The following is a 12,982-nucleotide window of genomic DNA, read 5'->3' as shown; positions in this document are numbered from 1 at the left end:
GGTATATTTGACTTTTCTTCTCCCACGGAGTACAATTTTACAATGCGCGTAAACCGAGGGCTCAATATTATTGATAGTAGGCGTTTGTATAGTGGTTTCTATGTCACGTTTTTGTTTTACTGGAGCAGCGTTTCGTACAAGATCATCAATAGTTTGTAGCGTCAGTGAAAATTAGACTTCCGTCATGAACTAGGGCGGTTATGCTAAAAAAAAATGAGTATGTAGGTGGAGTGGACAAACTAAATATCATACATAAAGTTGCATGTTAGGGCTAAAATAACATTTAGTTATTTAGTTTTCCTTGTTTCCTGGAGCGGAGCGGTTGGGTGGACATTCACCCCCTTTCCCTGTCTGTTGCTATCCCTGACTACGTAGGATGACATGAGCGTGCGCAAAGCCTCTGATTGAGGAGGAAGGGGGGCAAAGTCTGGATGAAAGTTCAGTCTGGAAAGAAAAACCTTATTACATCTCATTGTTTTGTTGCATTGGGCGGCAGTTATGTCATAAGCTCGAAACAGCAAACGAGCGGACAAGTCACTTTATCCTCAACTTCAGGCCTGTAGCTACCCAGGATTTTTTTTAAGGAGGGCCAGACCCATAGGCGGATCTGAACATTTTCTCTAGAGGTGCACAGCAAGCTCCGTTGACCTGTGTTTGCCGCTCGTTTTGGGCTTCGACGGACCTTGGGTGCACAGTATGTGCCATAATGCTGTAAAAATTTACTCACGCATGTTATACAGGGTGTCTCAAAAGTAATAGCGCAAACTGACACAGTTTGTACACGATGATAGAAGCAAAAAAGTCTAAGTAAACATGGGTCTGCAAACGAGCAGTTTTCGAGATAATCGCGAATGTGTGATTACAAGCCGCCACTGACTTCATTGTTTGTAAACGTCGTCCTAGTTGGTAAAATGCTAATAATGTGTGGGTACAAGCCGTCACTGACTTCAGTGTTTGTAAACGTCGTCCTAGTTGGTAAAGTACCAATATTACAGTATGAAAAATCAGGAGACCTCATTGCATATCCGCATACTCTTCGTTGCTGTAAGGTTGCATTTTCACTACGCAGTCCAGTTCAACTGACGTGACTCCCACAGTACGATTAGACTGTCTACTGATTGTATCCATACAACGTCACCTCTCGGAAATGTTCTGTGTTTGATTACAACGCCACCTCTCGGAAATGTTCTGTGCAAGGAGTGAAGCACTCGGTGTTTACAAAATGCAATCAATGACGGCTTGTAACCACACATTCGCACACATTATTAGCATTTTACCAACTAGATCGACGTTTACAAACAATGAAGTCAGTGGCGGCTTGTAATTCGCACACATTCGCGATTATCTCGAAGACGGCTCGTTTGCAGACCCATCTTTACTGAGACTTTTTTGCTTCTATTATCGTGTACTTTCTTTCACCTGTGCCAGTTTGCGCTATTACTTATGAGACACCCTTTATATATATATATATATATATATATATATATATATATATATATATATATATATATATATATATATATATATGCCCGACCCTGTGGCCGAGTGGTTAGCACATCGCGCTGCGACGCCAAGGGTCCCGGGTTCGAATCCCGGTCGGGTTTGGTTGTTTGTAAATGTCCATTCATCAATTTCATCATTTCATCACTCATCCCCATTTTCGCAAATTAGCCAAGAGGCACAAAACGCGAAGTAAAATAAACTAAATCAATCAATCAATATATATATATATATATATATATATATATATACAGGGTGTCATTATAATGGCGCCCACGGACCACGGAAACGTATAGAGGACATCAAGACAAACAAATTTTCTTAGTAAACATTTTCTCGTTGGTGCATCGTTTCGGCGCTACAGTCGTTCAAAGAAGCCCGTTTAGCCGCCTGAATGCTGGCAACCCAACACAACATTTGATAGCATTTGTGACGTCATATCCCGTCGTGAAGCGATGCGTTACAGTTTTGCAAGGAACACACATATTCTGTGAAAAATGACATAGCTAAAATCAGCCACATTATGTACCGTAAAACAAAACGAGAAAACACGTTTTGTAACTTAAATACGAAAAATGGTAAAAAGAAAATATAATTCAAGTGGAAGTGGTCATATCGAATTTTGTCTCAGCTTGTATGTCAAATATTTGCAAATCTACTTACCAAGTTGGCATCTACAATTTAGTCTATCCACTTCGTCTTTCTAATACTAGTTGTCTGTGACACATGAACAGATGACAAAATAGAAATGAAAGAACTCGGGGATATAAGTAGTAGTAATACAAGATCTCCGGCGACTGTGTTTATCTATGCACCGGATACACATGTAATAGTTTGCAACTGTGAACAGGGCACTATATTCGTTACTGATTCATCATTACGTTGTTACTGTGGTTGTCCGTGTTTTAGCCGTAATGTAACAACGTGAACCTCGGATACTTCCGTTATCAGCACAAAAGTACAACAAGGCATCTGGACACAAACCTGTAGATATCAACCTTGCAACGAGATTTGCAAACATAAACAGCCACATGTAAGTTGTAAGTGCAATAACATTTATTGTTGTTGATATTTGACATGTAGGCTGAGACAAAATCCGATAATGACACTTCATTTTGAATACGTTTTTACCATTTCTCATATCGTTGGTTCACTTCCCCCTTCCCCTGAGATGACCGCTGATCTTCTGGCTGGTAGGCTATGATGTTCGGTCTTCTGGACGCATTCGTTTTACAGCTAATAATGTGGTTGGTAGTTTGTCATTTTTCACAAAATTTGTGTGTTCCTTGCAATCGTGTAGTGCGCTGTTTCGCCGCAGGAAATGACGTCATAGATACGATCAAATGTTGTGTTGGGTTGCCAGCATCCAGGCGGCAAAACGGTCTTTTTTTAACGGCTGTAGCGGCGAATCGACGCACCAACGAGAAAAATGTTACTGAGAAAAGTTGTTTGTTTTGATGTGCTCTATACGAATCTGTGGTCCGTGGGCGCCATTAAAATGACACCCTGTGTGTGTGTATATATATATATATATACATACGCACACACACTATATATGTAGGCATATATGGGGGAGGGTATGTAAAGTCGAAGAGAAATTACTGGAGACATTTTCATTTTGTTTGAGATATATTGATGTTATATAATATTTTGTTGACCTCTGCATCATTAGAGACAATATTGATGTACTTTATAACGTTTTGCTCATTTCGATACTACGAATACTTGATAAACGACATTTTCTAATCTATATGTATGCAACGACGTGACAAATATTCGCAGTTGGCACTGATACTTATTTCTGTCAGACAACGAAATAAACGCAGTATGATATTTATAGGGTGTGCGTCCTAATTGCGAACACATTTTTCTGCCTTGTGACCTACAACTTTCTCTCAATTTATTGAGTCATTTTAACTATATTTTAAAATAAACTCAGTGCCAGACTTGAGACTGGTCAGTGGCCTTTGTGTTACTGGTGGTGTAAAAGTTGCACCTCAAATTGAAGCATGTCAGTTGTAACATACAATCCGACATGATTAAAGCCTTCGTCGAAGTACATACATTATATATACATTATACATATTGTACAAAAATAGCTTATCTAATTAATAATACAATTAACGACTTTGTGAATTAATAATGCGGTGAACGTTACCTAGTCAAATTTCAAAACATATGATATTGTTCTTAAAAAATTAGGGATATCACCAGTCTCCTTGTATTTGTCGGTGCTTCTTGCTATCCTCTCGTCCAACAAAACATATATTTTCTTCCGCTTGACACCTCCAGGTTCAATTCAATTCTCATAATTATATCATTTGACTTTTCTGCCTCAGCCTCTAAGCAATCAATGAGCTCTGCCACTCTTCGATATGGCCTACTAAGCTCGCTGTTGATTTTATGATTCCATCCCTCCACTGCATTATTTGTCCGGTGCATCCTGTTGAGACAGTTCCACATATCTTTTGGCAGTAAGGGGTTTTCAAGCCACCGGTCCACAAAATAGTCGAAGAACTTCACAAGGTTTTCATTACGAGGATCTTGCTCGTTAATACGTAGCCATCCTTCTTCAAGATCTTCTAGGTTTAGAAAAGCTAAAGACGCTCATATATGGATGTTCCTCTTTATTTTTTCATCTTCATTGTAAGATGTCATGCGAATTTCTCGAACTTTGCTTCAAAGATTTTGTGTAAAGTGGAAAATACAACCGTGAATGTTAATCTCGGTTAAAACCTCTTTTAAAGCCTCGAAGTCAATATTCACCTTTTCAGGGTTCCACTCTACTATTTTCCTCAAGATTAATAGATACAATCGTAAATAAATGTCTTTCTTCTTGTCTGGTGAAAATGCAAAGACTAGAGGTACAACATTTACTTCTAAATTCGTACTTCCCAAATCTGTATGTATGGTGTATATCTAAGAAAACTGGCTAGCACAGCTTTTGAACGTTTCATCCATAAAAGAATGTGTTTGGGTCTTCAAAGTCTCTCTTCTTTCGATGCTGGCAAAGACCAGAATTTTCGTGCCTTACCCTTACCTGTTTTTAAAAACAGGATTTCAGCTCTATGTGTTCGCAATTAGGACGTGGAAATATTTCTCAGTTTCATGTGTTCACAATTAGGACGATTCAGGCACTGTTCGCAATTAGGACGCAACCATTTATAGACTACACGAATCTTGCGGATTCTAAATACCTCTGACCACACTTAAGAACTCGTTTCTTTTAATGCAAACAAATCAAATAGCCTACGATAATCAACATATATGTGTGCGGTCAGGGCCGCCGTTAGAGAACGCGAGACCCTGTGCGAACTATATCCGCGAGGCCTTTGTGTTATGTAATGTTCAAATATCAATAACATCCGTTTCTCGTAAAATACTTCTCTAGGGCAAATCTGGTTATTAGAATTGTGTTAAGCACGAGCGCTCGTTCGCAGTATCGCAGTTTAGCACTAATAAAATTTAAAATTTGGCAATCAGCTTTTCTTAATGACTGCTGATTGAGACCTTGTTTTAGCGATACAAGTCCTAGAAATAAAAACATACGTTATCCTGTGTGTTCGCAGCCATGTATTGTAAATTTACCCTTGTTGTTGATATGTATTTTTTCTGCCAGAAAACGCACTAAATACGGAAAGGGATCATGAGGACAGCAAGAGGGCTCCAGGGGATCGCAACTCGGGCGCTCACCCAAGGCTCCGCGCTCCAGGAGACACCGCGCTAGATAAAAATAATAGTTTGTGTGAGTTCTTCTTTTACGAGTTTATAGGATGCTGGTGCTTCCAATTAAGTAAATAATCTGATATAGCCTGCATTCGTATCTTATTCTGACATACTTAAACATATCAAAATTAATGAAATCATAAACAAAGTAGCTACTAAATAAAGATAGTGTTCCAAATATTTGTATGAAAAATACTTAACATATATTGTTTGTTTACTTATAAAATGAAATATGATATGAAAATATTATTTGGTGGAAACAATGCAAATTCACTACAGTGTCAAAATTCAATGAATAGCAAAGAAAGCAGAGGCGATCTGTCACCAGACTCAGAAGATGAACATGAAACATACTCCTCTTCGCAATTAGTTCCTACATTTGGCACCTGGTTCACAGACGAGCTACATTTAAGGTCACCGCCGCCACTGGTACATACGACTTGGACTATATCACGAACACACTCCGTAACACCACCATCATCACCATCAACACTAACACAAACTCTTGACGTCAAGTGTATCTACATTATTTCCGTCTACCGTGGAGAAATTTGAAATGGAAACTGTATTTACAGGCAGCAAGATTTTCTCGAAGACACCTTTTGACTTTTTAAAAACGCGTCCGTCCATTTTTTTTTAAAATTTCTTTGCCTTTCGGAATCCAGATTCAAATTTACGAAATTTGTCCCATTCTCTAGAAAATTCTACACTCCCGCACGCACTACTGTATCAAACTAGAATGACTTGAAATTTTTTTGACATTTCGGCGTGGTTGTAAAATCGGGCAAAATCTGGAAACGTTCCTTCTCTGGGAGGCAATAAAATCTTTACTTCTATTTCATCTGCGGGGCCAATATGCCGACCCAATGTCCCATGACCTGTACAGTCTTAGAAAAAAATACCTGGGCCACGGGACGTAGAATTTCGTAACGTCTTAAAGCCTGTTGTTTATGCAACCCAAATAACAAAATATTCGCTTAAGTTTGCCTGGTGATTCTGAGTTCTCGGGAAGGATTGAGCTTTGATAGCATGAGTCCCATGACTCGTGCCCCAGCCACAACAAATAGCTGGGTGCTACGATGCCTCCAGAAGAAAATTTCAGGAACTGGTTTCTTGACAAGACCTACTCGTAAAGAAATACTATTCTTTCAAGTGATATTAGAGTCATTGTCAAGAGGTTCGCTGAAATGATGGTTCTCATCACAGACCACATGCCACACGTTAATTGTTTAAGTCCAGTTCATGCACTGGACCTACAGATTAAAATGGGATCCGAACCAAATGCCTCTCTATTTGATATTGAATTCGAGTAGATAGTAAATGTACCTTTGACTGCAATTCTGATTTCTTGACCAAACGACCGCCAAAACCTCAAAAACTCACTTTCTCTCCACGTTCCGCGCCTCATTTATTGCGCTGACGATGTTCCACGGCGCAAAAAAGCCGTGATGAGTGAAAGATGAGCTCTCATCCTCTCATCCTCTCATCCTCTCATCCTCTCATCCTCTCATCCTCCAAAATGTTTGTAGATCGTGACCTTTGTAAACCTCTCTCTCGGGAACGATGTGGCACACACATACACACGCGCGCGCGTGTATCATTTTCTCTCCACGTTCCGCGCCTCATTTATTGCGCTGACGATGTTTCACGGGCGCAGAAAAACCGTGATGAGTGAAAGATGAACTCTCATCCTCTCACCCTTGAAGGACGAATGCACCTTATTGTAATTTTCCAAATCCCGGTCAAATGTTTGTATATCGTGACCTTTGTAAACCTCTCTCTTTCGGGAACAATGTGGTGCACACACATACACACACACACACGCGCGCGCGTGTATCACTTTCTCTCCACGTTCATTGCCATCCGCTTCCACAGTGGACGACTCCACCCTCGGCAACCACAAACGGCAACAAACTCCCCGAACCTAATTATCTCGCATCCGCTTCCGCCCGAAGCGAATCTGTAAGAGGATGCGAGGAAAAAATGATCGAATACCATGATAAACACGCATGAGGTGGAACTGTCAACGGGGTTTATTGCCATCCGCTTCCGCAGTGGACGACTCCACCCTCGGCAACTACAAACGGCAACAAACTCCCCGAACCTAATTATCTCGCATCCGCTTCCGCCCGAAGCGAATCTGTAAGAGGATGCGAGGAAAAAATGATCGAATACCATGATAAACACGCATGAGGTGGAACTGTCAACGGGGTTTATTGCCATCCGCTTCCGCAGTGGACGACTCCACCCTCGGCAACTACAAACGGCAACAAACTCCCCGAACCTAATTATCTCGCATCCGCTTCCGCCCGAAGCGAATCTGTAAGAGGATGCGAGGAAAAAATGATCGAATACCATGATAAACACGCATGAGGTGGAACTGTCAACGGGGTTCATTGCCATCCGCTTCCGCAGTGGACGACTCCACCCTCGGCAACCACAAACGGCAACAAACTCCCCGAACCTAATTATCTCGCATCCGCTTCCGCCCGAAGCGAATCTGTAAGAGGATGCGAGGAAAAAATGATCGAATACCATGATAAACACGCATGAGGTGGAACTGTCAACGGGGTTTATTGCTAGGACATTGACTATAGCGCTCATTGTGTTTTCACCAAGGGGGTCGCGTGGGATGGGGGGTTCCTATATAACGCACCAGTTTCTTTTTTTTTGTACATCATTATCATAGTGAACCTCAATCGTGGCAGTTCAGTATACTTAATTGTTTGTCTGATAGTATACATATATATCATCGTGGAAGTTTTAGTGAGCTACAAGTTTTATTTTGAAGTCTCTCTATCTTTCTTGAAAGGTGAACGTCAATTGTGGCAGTTCAGTATTCTTTAATTTGTTTGTCTGGCAGTATACATATATATCATCGTGGAAGTTTTAGTGAGCTACAAGTTTTTTTGAACTCTCTCTATCTCTCTTGAAAGGTAAGTTGTTTTTCAAGTGTTTTTTTTCATCATATATTTATTTTGTTTTGCGTCTGACACACACACACATATTCAGAGGAGTCATAAAAATTGACACACACCTCCTACAACAGTGCACACACTGATCGCGTCTAATATATATATATATATATATATGCACTTGTGGAAAGAAAAAAACTGTCTAGCATTTTTGATCTATTTTTTTTCCTTCTGTTTCAGTGCGCTTTCCCCTACCACCACCAACCCCAAAAAATTTCTCTGTATATATAAATAACAGAGAAAAAAATGGAACCGCAAGCAGGTCCCTCCGGTCTTTGCGGGAAAGTGCCATGTCGTAAATGTGGAAAATTAATTTCGAAACCTAATATTGCTAGGCATTTGAAAAAATGTCGTCTACCGGAACATGATGACGCCCCCCCGGCAAAGAAATCTCGCACTGATGCAGAAGAATGGGGTGCTTTGAATAAAAGCGCACGCATCATGACGTATAAATCTGGAAGTGACGAAAAATGTGACTCGAGTACCTTCCTCGACAATGTGAAATCGCGGGTAGTTGATCAACTAGGGGATTGCCTCGTTAATGTTGCAATTAAAATTCATCTCGTCTTGACCCTGCTGTATGAGAAAGTTGTCTCGTCCGAGTCAAGCACTTTCAGCTTTTACGTAGGGTGTGAAGGCTTACATGAGGGCAATCACGAGGATCTTGACGAGATAGTGACACGGCTTTTTGAGCATCTGACACAAAAACAAGAAGCGTTTGAAGGTCGAGGAAGTGGATGGAGTCTTTGCGGTCGCAGCCACATGTTAGAGCTTCGAGTGTGCAATTTCAAACCCTTACGCAGTGCTCAAAAAAACAAAAACAAAAAAAAAAAAAAAAAAGCAAAATGCAGTGTTAAACATACAAAGTAATGATCAGAAGAGTTTCTTATGGTCTGTCATCGCCGCGTTACACCCAGCTAATAATGTTAACCCCGAACGCCTGTCCAATTACAGACGATACGAGAGGAAATACAAGAATGTCATGCGAGGAATTTCCTATCCTGTGCCTCTGAATGAGATCAATCAATTTGAAAAAAACTATAGAGAGGAAAAAGGAGAAGATATCGATATTTCTGTGTTTGGGGTTGACGATTGCGACAACATTCGTGTGTTAAGACCTGCGAGAAGCCAGAATAATGTAATTCGACTCTTGCTTGTAGATGGTCGTTACAGTTTGATACGGAATTTCTCACGATTAGTAGGAAGACAGATGAGCAAGCATCACGATAAGATCGAAATTTGCGATCGGTGTTTGAGAATTTTTCGCGTGGGAAAGAAGATGAAAGAACAGCACAAGTGTTTTGGCTCTGTGAATGCAGAACCCGAAGATGTCATGCCGGAACCCGGAACCAAGATGAAATTTCAGAAACACCAGGCTCTTCTCCACCATCCTGTCGTCCTTTATGCCGATTTTGAAAGCTTCCAAGTTCCCATAACGTCTTGCGACCCTAATCCCTCTACCTCAAGCACGATCCAAATTTTTCACCACGAGCCTTGCAGTTTCTCCATCTACGGAGAAAAATTAAATGATGTCATCTTGTATTGCGGACCTGATGCGGCAAAACATTTTGTTAAGAAGATAGCGGAATGCGCGAGAGAACTTGCACCCAGCCTGAAAGGCTCTTACGTTTCTCCACCTGCTCTCACGACGGAACAACAGCGGAGACATGACAGGGCAACGAAATGCGCGGAGTGTAACCAGGCTTTCACCCCCGAAAATCACAAGGTCGTACACCATGACCACCAGAATGGATTATTCCTGAACACGATCTGTAATTCGTGCAATCTTAAAATTAAGGAGTCGCATTTCGTTGCCGTGTTTCTGCATTACACGGAAAAATACGATACGAGTAGACCTAGTGGCCCGGTTCTAAGCCATCATTTGAGGCTCGAATCATCATTTGAGGCTCGTCGTAGCCTTTTATGATGTATATTTTGAGGGCAGAGTTGGCAACACTGTGGGGGCACTGTAGCCTTTTATGAGGGGGGTCTATTGCCCTCTGTTTACATCTGGTAACACTGCCGTAGTTTGACAGTGTTGTTAACCTACTGGGTTTTTTTTCACTGAGGCTCGAATCATTATTTGAGGCTCGTCGTAGCCTTTTATGATGTATATTTTGAGGGGCAGAGTTGGCAACACTGTGGGTTTTTACTGTAGCCTTTTATGAGGGGGGGGGTTTATTGCCCTCTGTTTACATCTGGCAACACTACCGTAGATTTTTTGACAGTGTTGTTAACCTACTGGGTTTTTTTCACTGTAAATTTTCATCAAAGGGTCTGAGGGGTCCATGTATTTTTTATGTCTGGCAATACTGTTGGGGGGGCCTAGTGTTGGCGACACTGTGGGTTTTTACTGTAGCTTTTTATGAGGGGGGTCTATTGCTCTCTGTTTACATCTGGCAACACTACCGTAGATTTTTTGACAGTGTTGTTAACCTACTGGGTTTTTTTTCACTGAGGCTCGAATCATTATTTGAGGCTCGTCGTAGCCTTTTATGATGTATATTTTGAGGGGCAGAGTTGGCAACACTGTGGGTTTTTACTGTAGCCTTTTATGAGTGGGGGGTTTATTGCCCCCTGTTTACATCTGGCAACACTACCGTAGATTTTTTGACAGTGTTGTTAACCTACTGGGTTTTTCACTGTAAATTTTCATCAAAGGACCTAAGAGGCCCATGTATTTTTTTATGTCTGGCAATACTGTTGGGGGCCTAGTGTTGGCGACACTGTGGGTTTTTACTGTAGCCTTTTATGAGGGGGACCTATTGTCCTCTTTTTATATTTGGCAATTTTATTGGATGTTTTTTTTGAGGCTTGGGTTTTACCAACCCATCCGAAGAAAATTCCACTATATGATCTTTTACTGGCTAAGCTAACCTACAAATAGAAATTGGCAACACCGACGAGTCTTGAATTATTATTTGAGGCTCGTCGGTGTTGCCTACCCACTCTACAAAAATTCTACTATATGATTTTTCACAGGTTAAGCTAACCTACAAATAGGAGTTGGCAGCACTGACTTATAAACCCACTGGGTCCTCTTGGCATGTTTTTTTCATGATGTGTTGCTAGGCTATTGAGCATCTTGGCGTATACAATGTATATATTTTGAGAGGGGGGTTATAGCTTTTTATGCTGTACGAATACTGGAAGCTTGACAGTGACAACCAACAGAGTAGGTAAACCTACATCCAGGAACTGGCAACACTAGTTTCTGACAGTGAATTTGAAATAAAATATTAAACAAAATACATGAGTAAGCACTGTGATTACAAATAGTACCAGTGTTATGCCCCCAACTCCAACTGGACAACTGGGGAAAATAATTGTACAACAATTTGTACCTAATTGTACAATACTTGTACCTAATTGTACAACATATACACAGACATAAAAAAGAGAGCCTTCCCGTAACTTACTTCATGTACAATTTATATGATTTTACAACTGTGAAAAGAAAGCATATGTGTTCTGTATGCACACATTTATTCTTATTTTTCGAAGTTGAATGAAAGCACATGTTTTTACGCTCTCGTAATACTAACCTTGCTCCACTGATTTTAAATTGCTTCCATCCGCTTTTTTTTTTCTGTGTTATTTCCGTATGCACGCAATATTCGCTTTCAATAGACAGAAGGAGTGTTAGTATAGCAGGCTCCGAGTTTACAATTTATTAAATTAAACAATAATTTATGTAAGAATATACTTGTACTTACCGAATACAAAATAATAAAAAGCACATGTGAATATTTGCGTGTGTTCATGTTATATGACGACTGAGTAAAAAAATAATGTTGACTCCCCGAAAGATAAAAGTTCCTAGTTCGACATCAGATGCATGCAAATTTTATGTTTTGCTCTCCAAAATCTTGATTTTTATGTTTGTGCTATTTGTCATACAGCAGAGGAGAAGAGGGGAGAGGGAGGGGAGGGGGTACTATTAGCGCCATCTATTAGCAAACAATAGAAATAAAAAGTAGGGTCAAACTTTTTCAACACCCAAACATTTTAAACGTCTTCACGTAGTAATACGATAGCTGAAGATGTTTAAAAGAGTACTCTTAGTCGACGAAGCTAATTGCTAGGGCCCTTATATTACTAAAATATTCTTTAATTTGCATATTTCTCATACCGCCATATGTTGTTCTAGTTGACTTCTTCCAAAAAAAATGCTAATTAGCGAGAGTTAATTAAGCAAGGCAAGTAAAAGAAGCAAAATAGAACAACATATGTGCCGGCGTGAGAATATGTAAAAATTCGATTCAGAGGTGGATCGAATTAAAGTTGGGGGATATTTTGCATTTTTTCCCTATAATGTACAAAACATTTACCGTACATAATCTTTTCCATTTACAACAGTATAAAATAAGAGGAATGTGTGACAATATCCATATTAATTAGGAAAGTATGTTGTATGCTAGGTTAGCTAATTGTGTCTTCTACAGCTTCACTGTATAGAGGGAAGATGGAAAAAGAGAGCTCTACAAAAACTAGTGCTCTTAACAATATTGTACGTCCGTGAAAATTATATATAAATAAGACTTAAGCGTATTATCTGCTTTCATGTCAGATTTTACCAACCTGTAAGCTGTAGTGTTTAGGTGACAAACGACCTGCTCAAATATGATACTGTTGACAATATTGTACGCCCGTGAAAATTACATATAAATAAGACTTAAGCGTATTATCTGCTTTCATGTCAGATTTTACCAACCTGTAAGCTGTAGTGTTTAGGTGACAAGCGACCTGCTCAAATATGATACTGTTGACAAATATTGTAC

The sequence above is a fragment of the Lepisma saccharinum genome, chromosome 2 (assembly GCF_977018435.1).
Source record: "Lepisma saccharinum chromosome 2, izLepSacc3.1, whole genome shotgun sequence".
NCBI lineage: Eukaryota > Metazoa > Arthropoda > Insecta > Zygentoma > Lepismatidae > Lepisma > Lepisma saccharinum.
Note: the sequence above shows the minus strand (reverse complement) of the source record.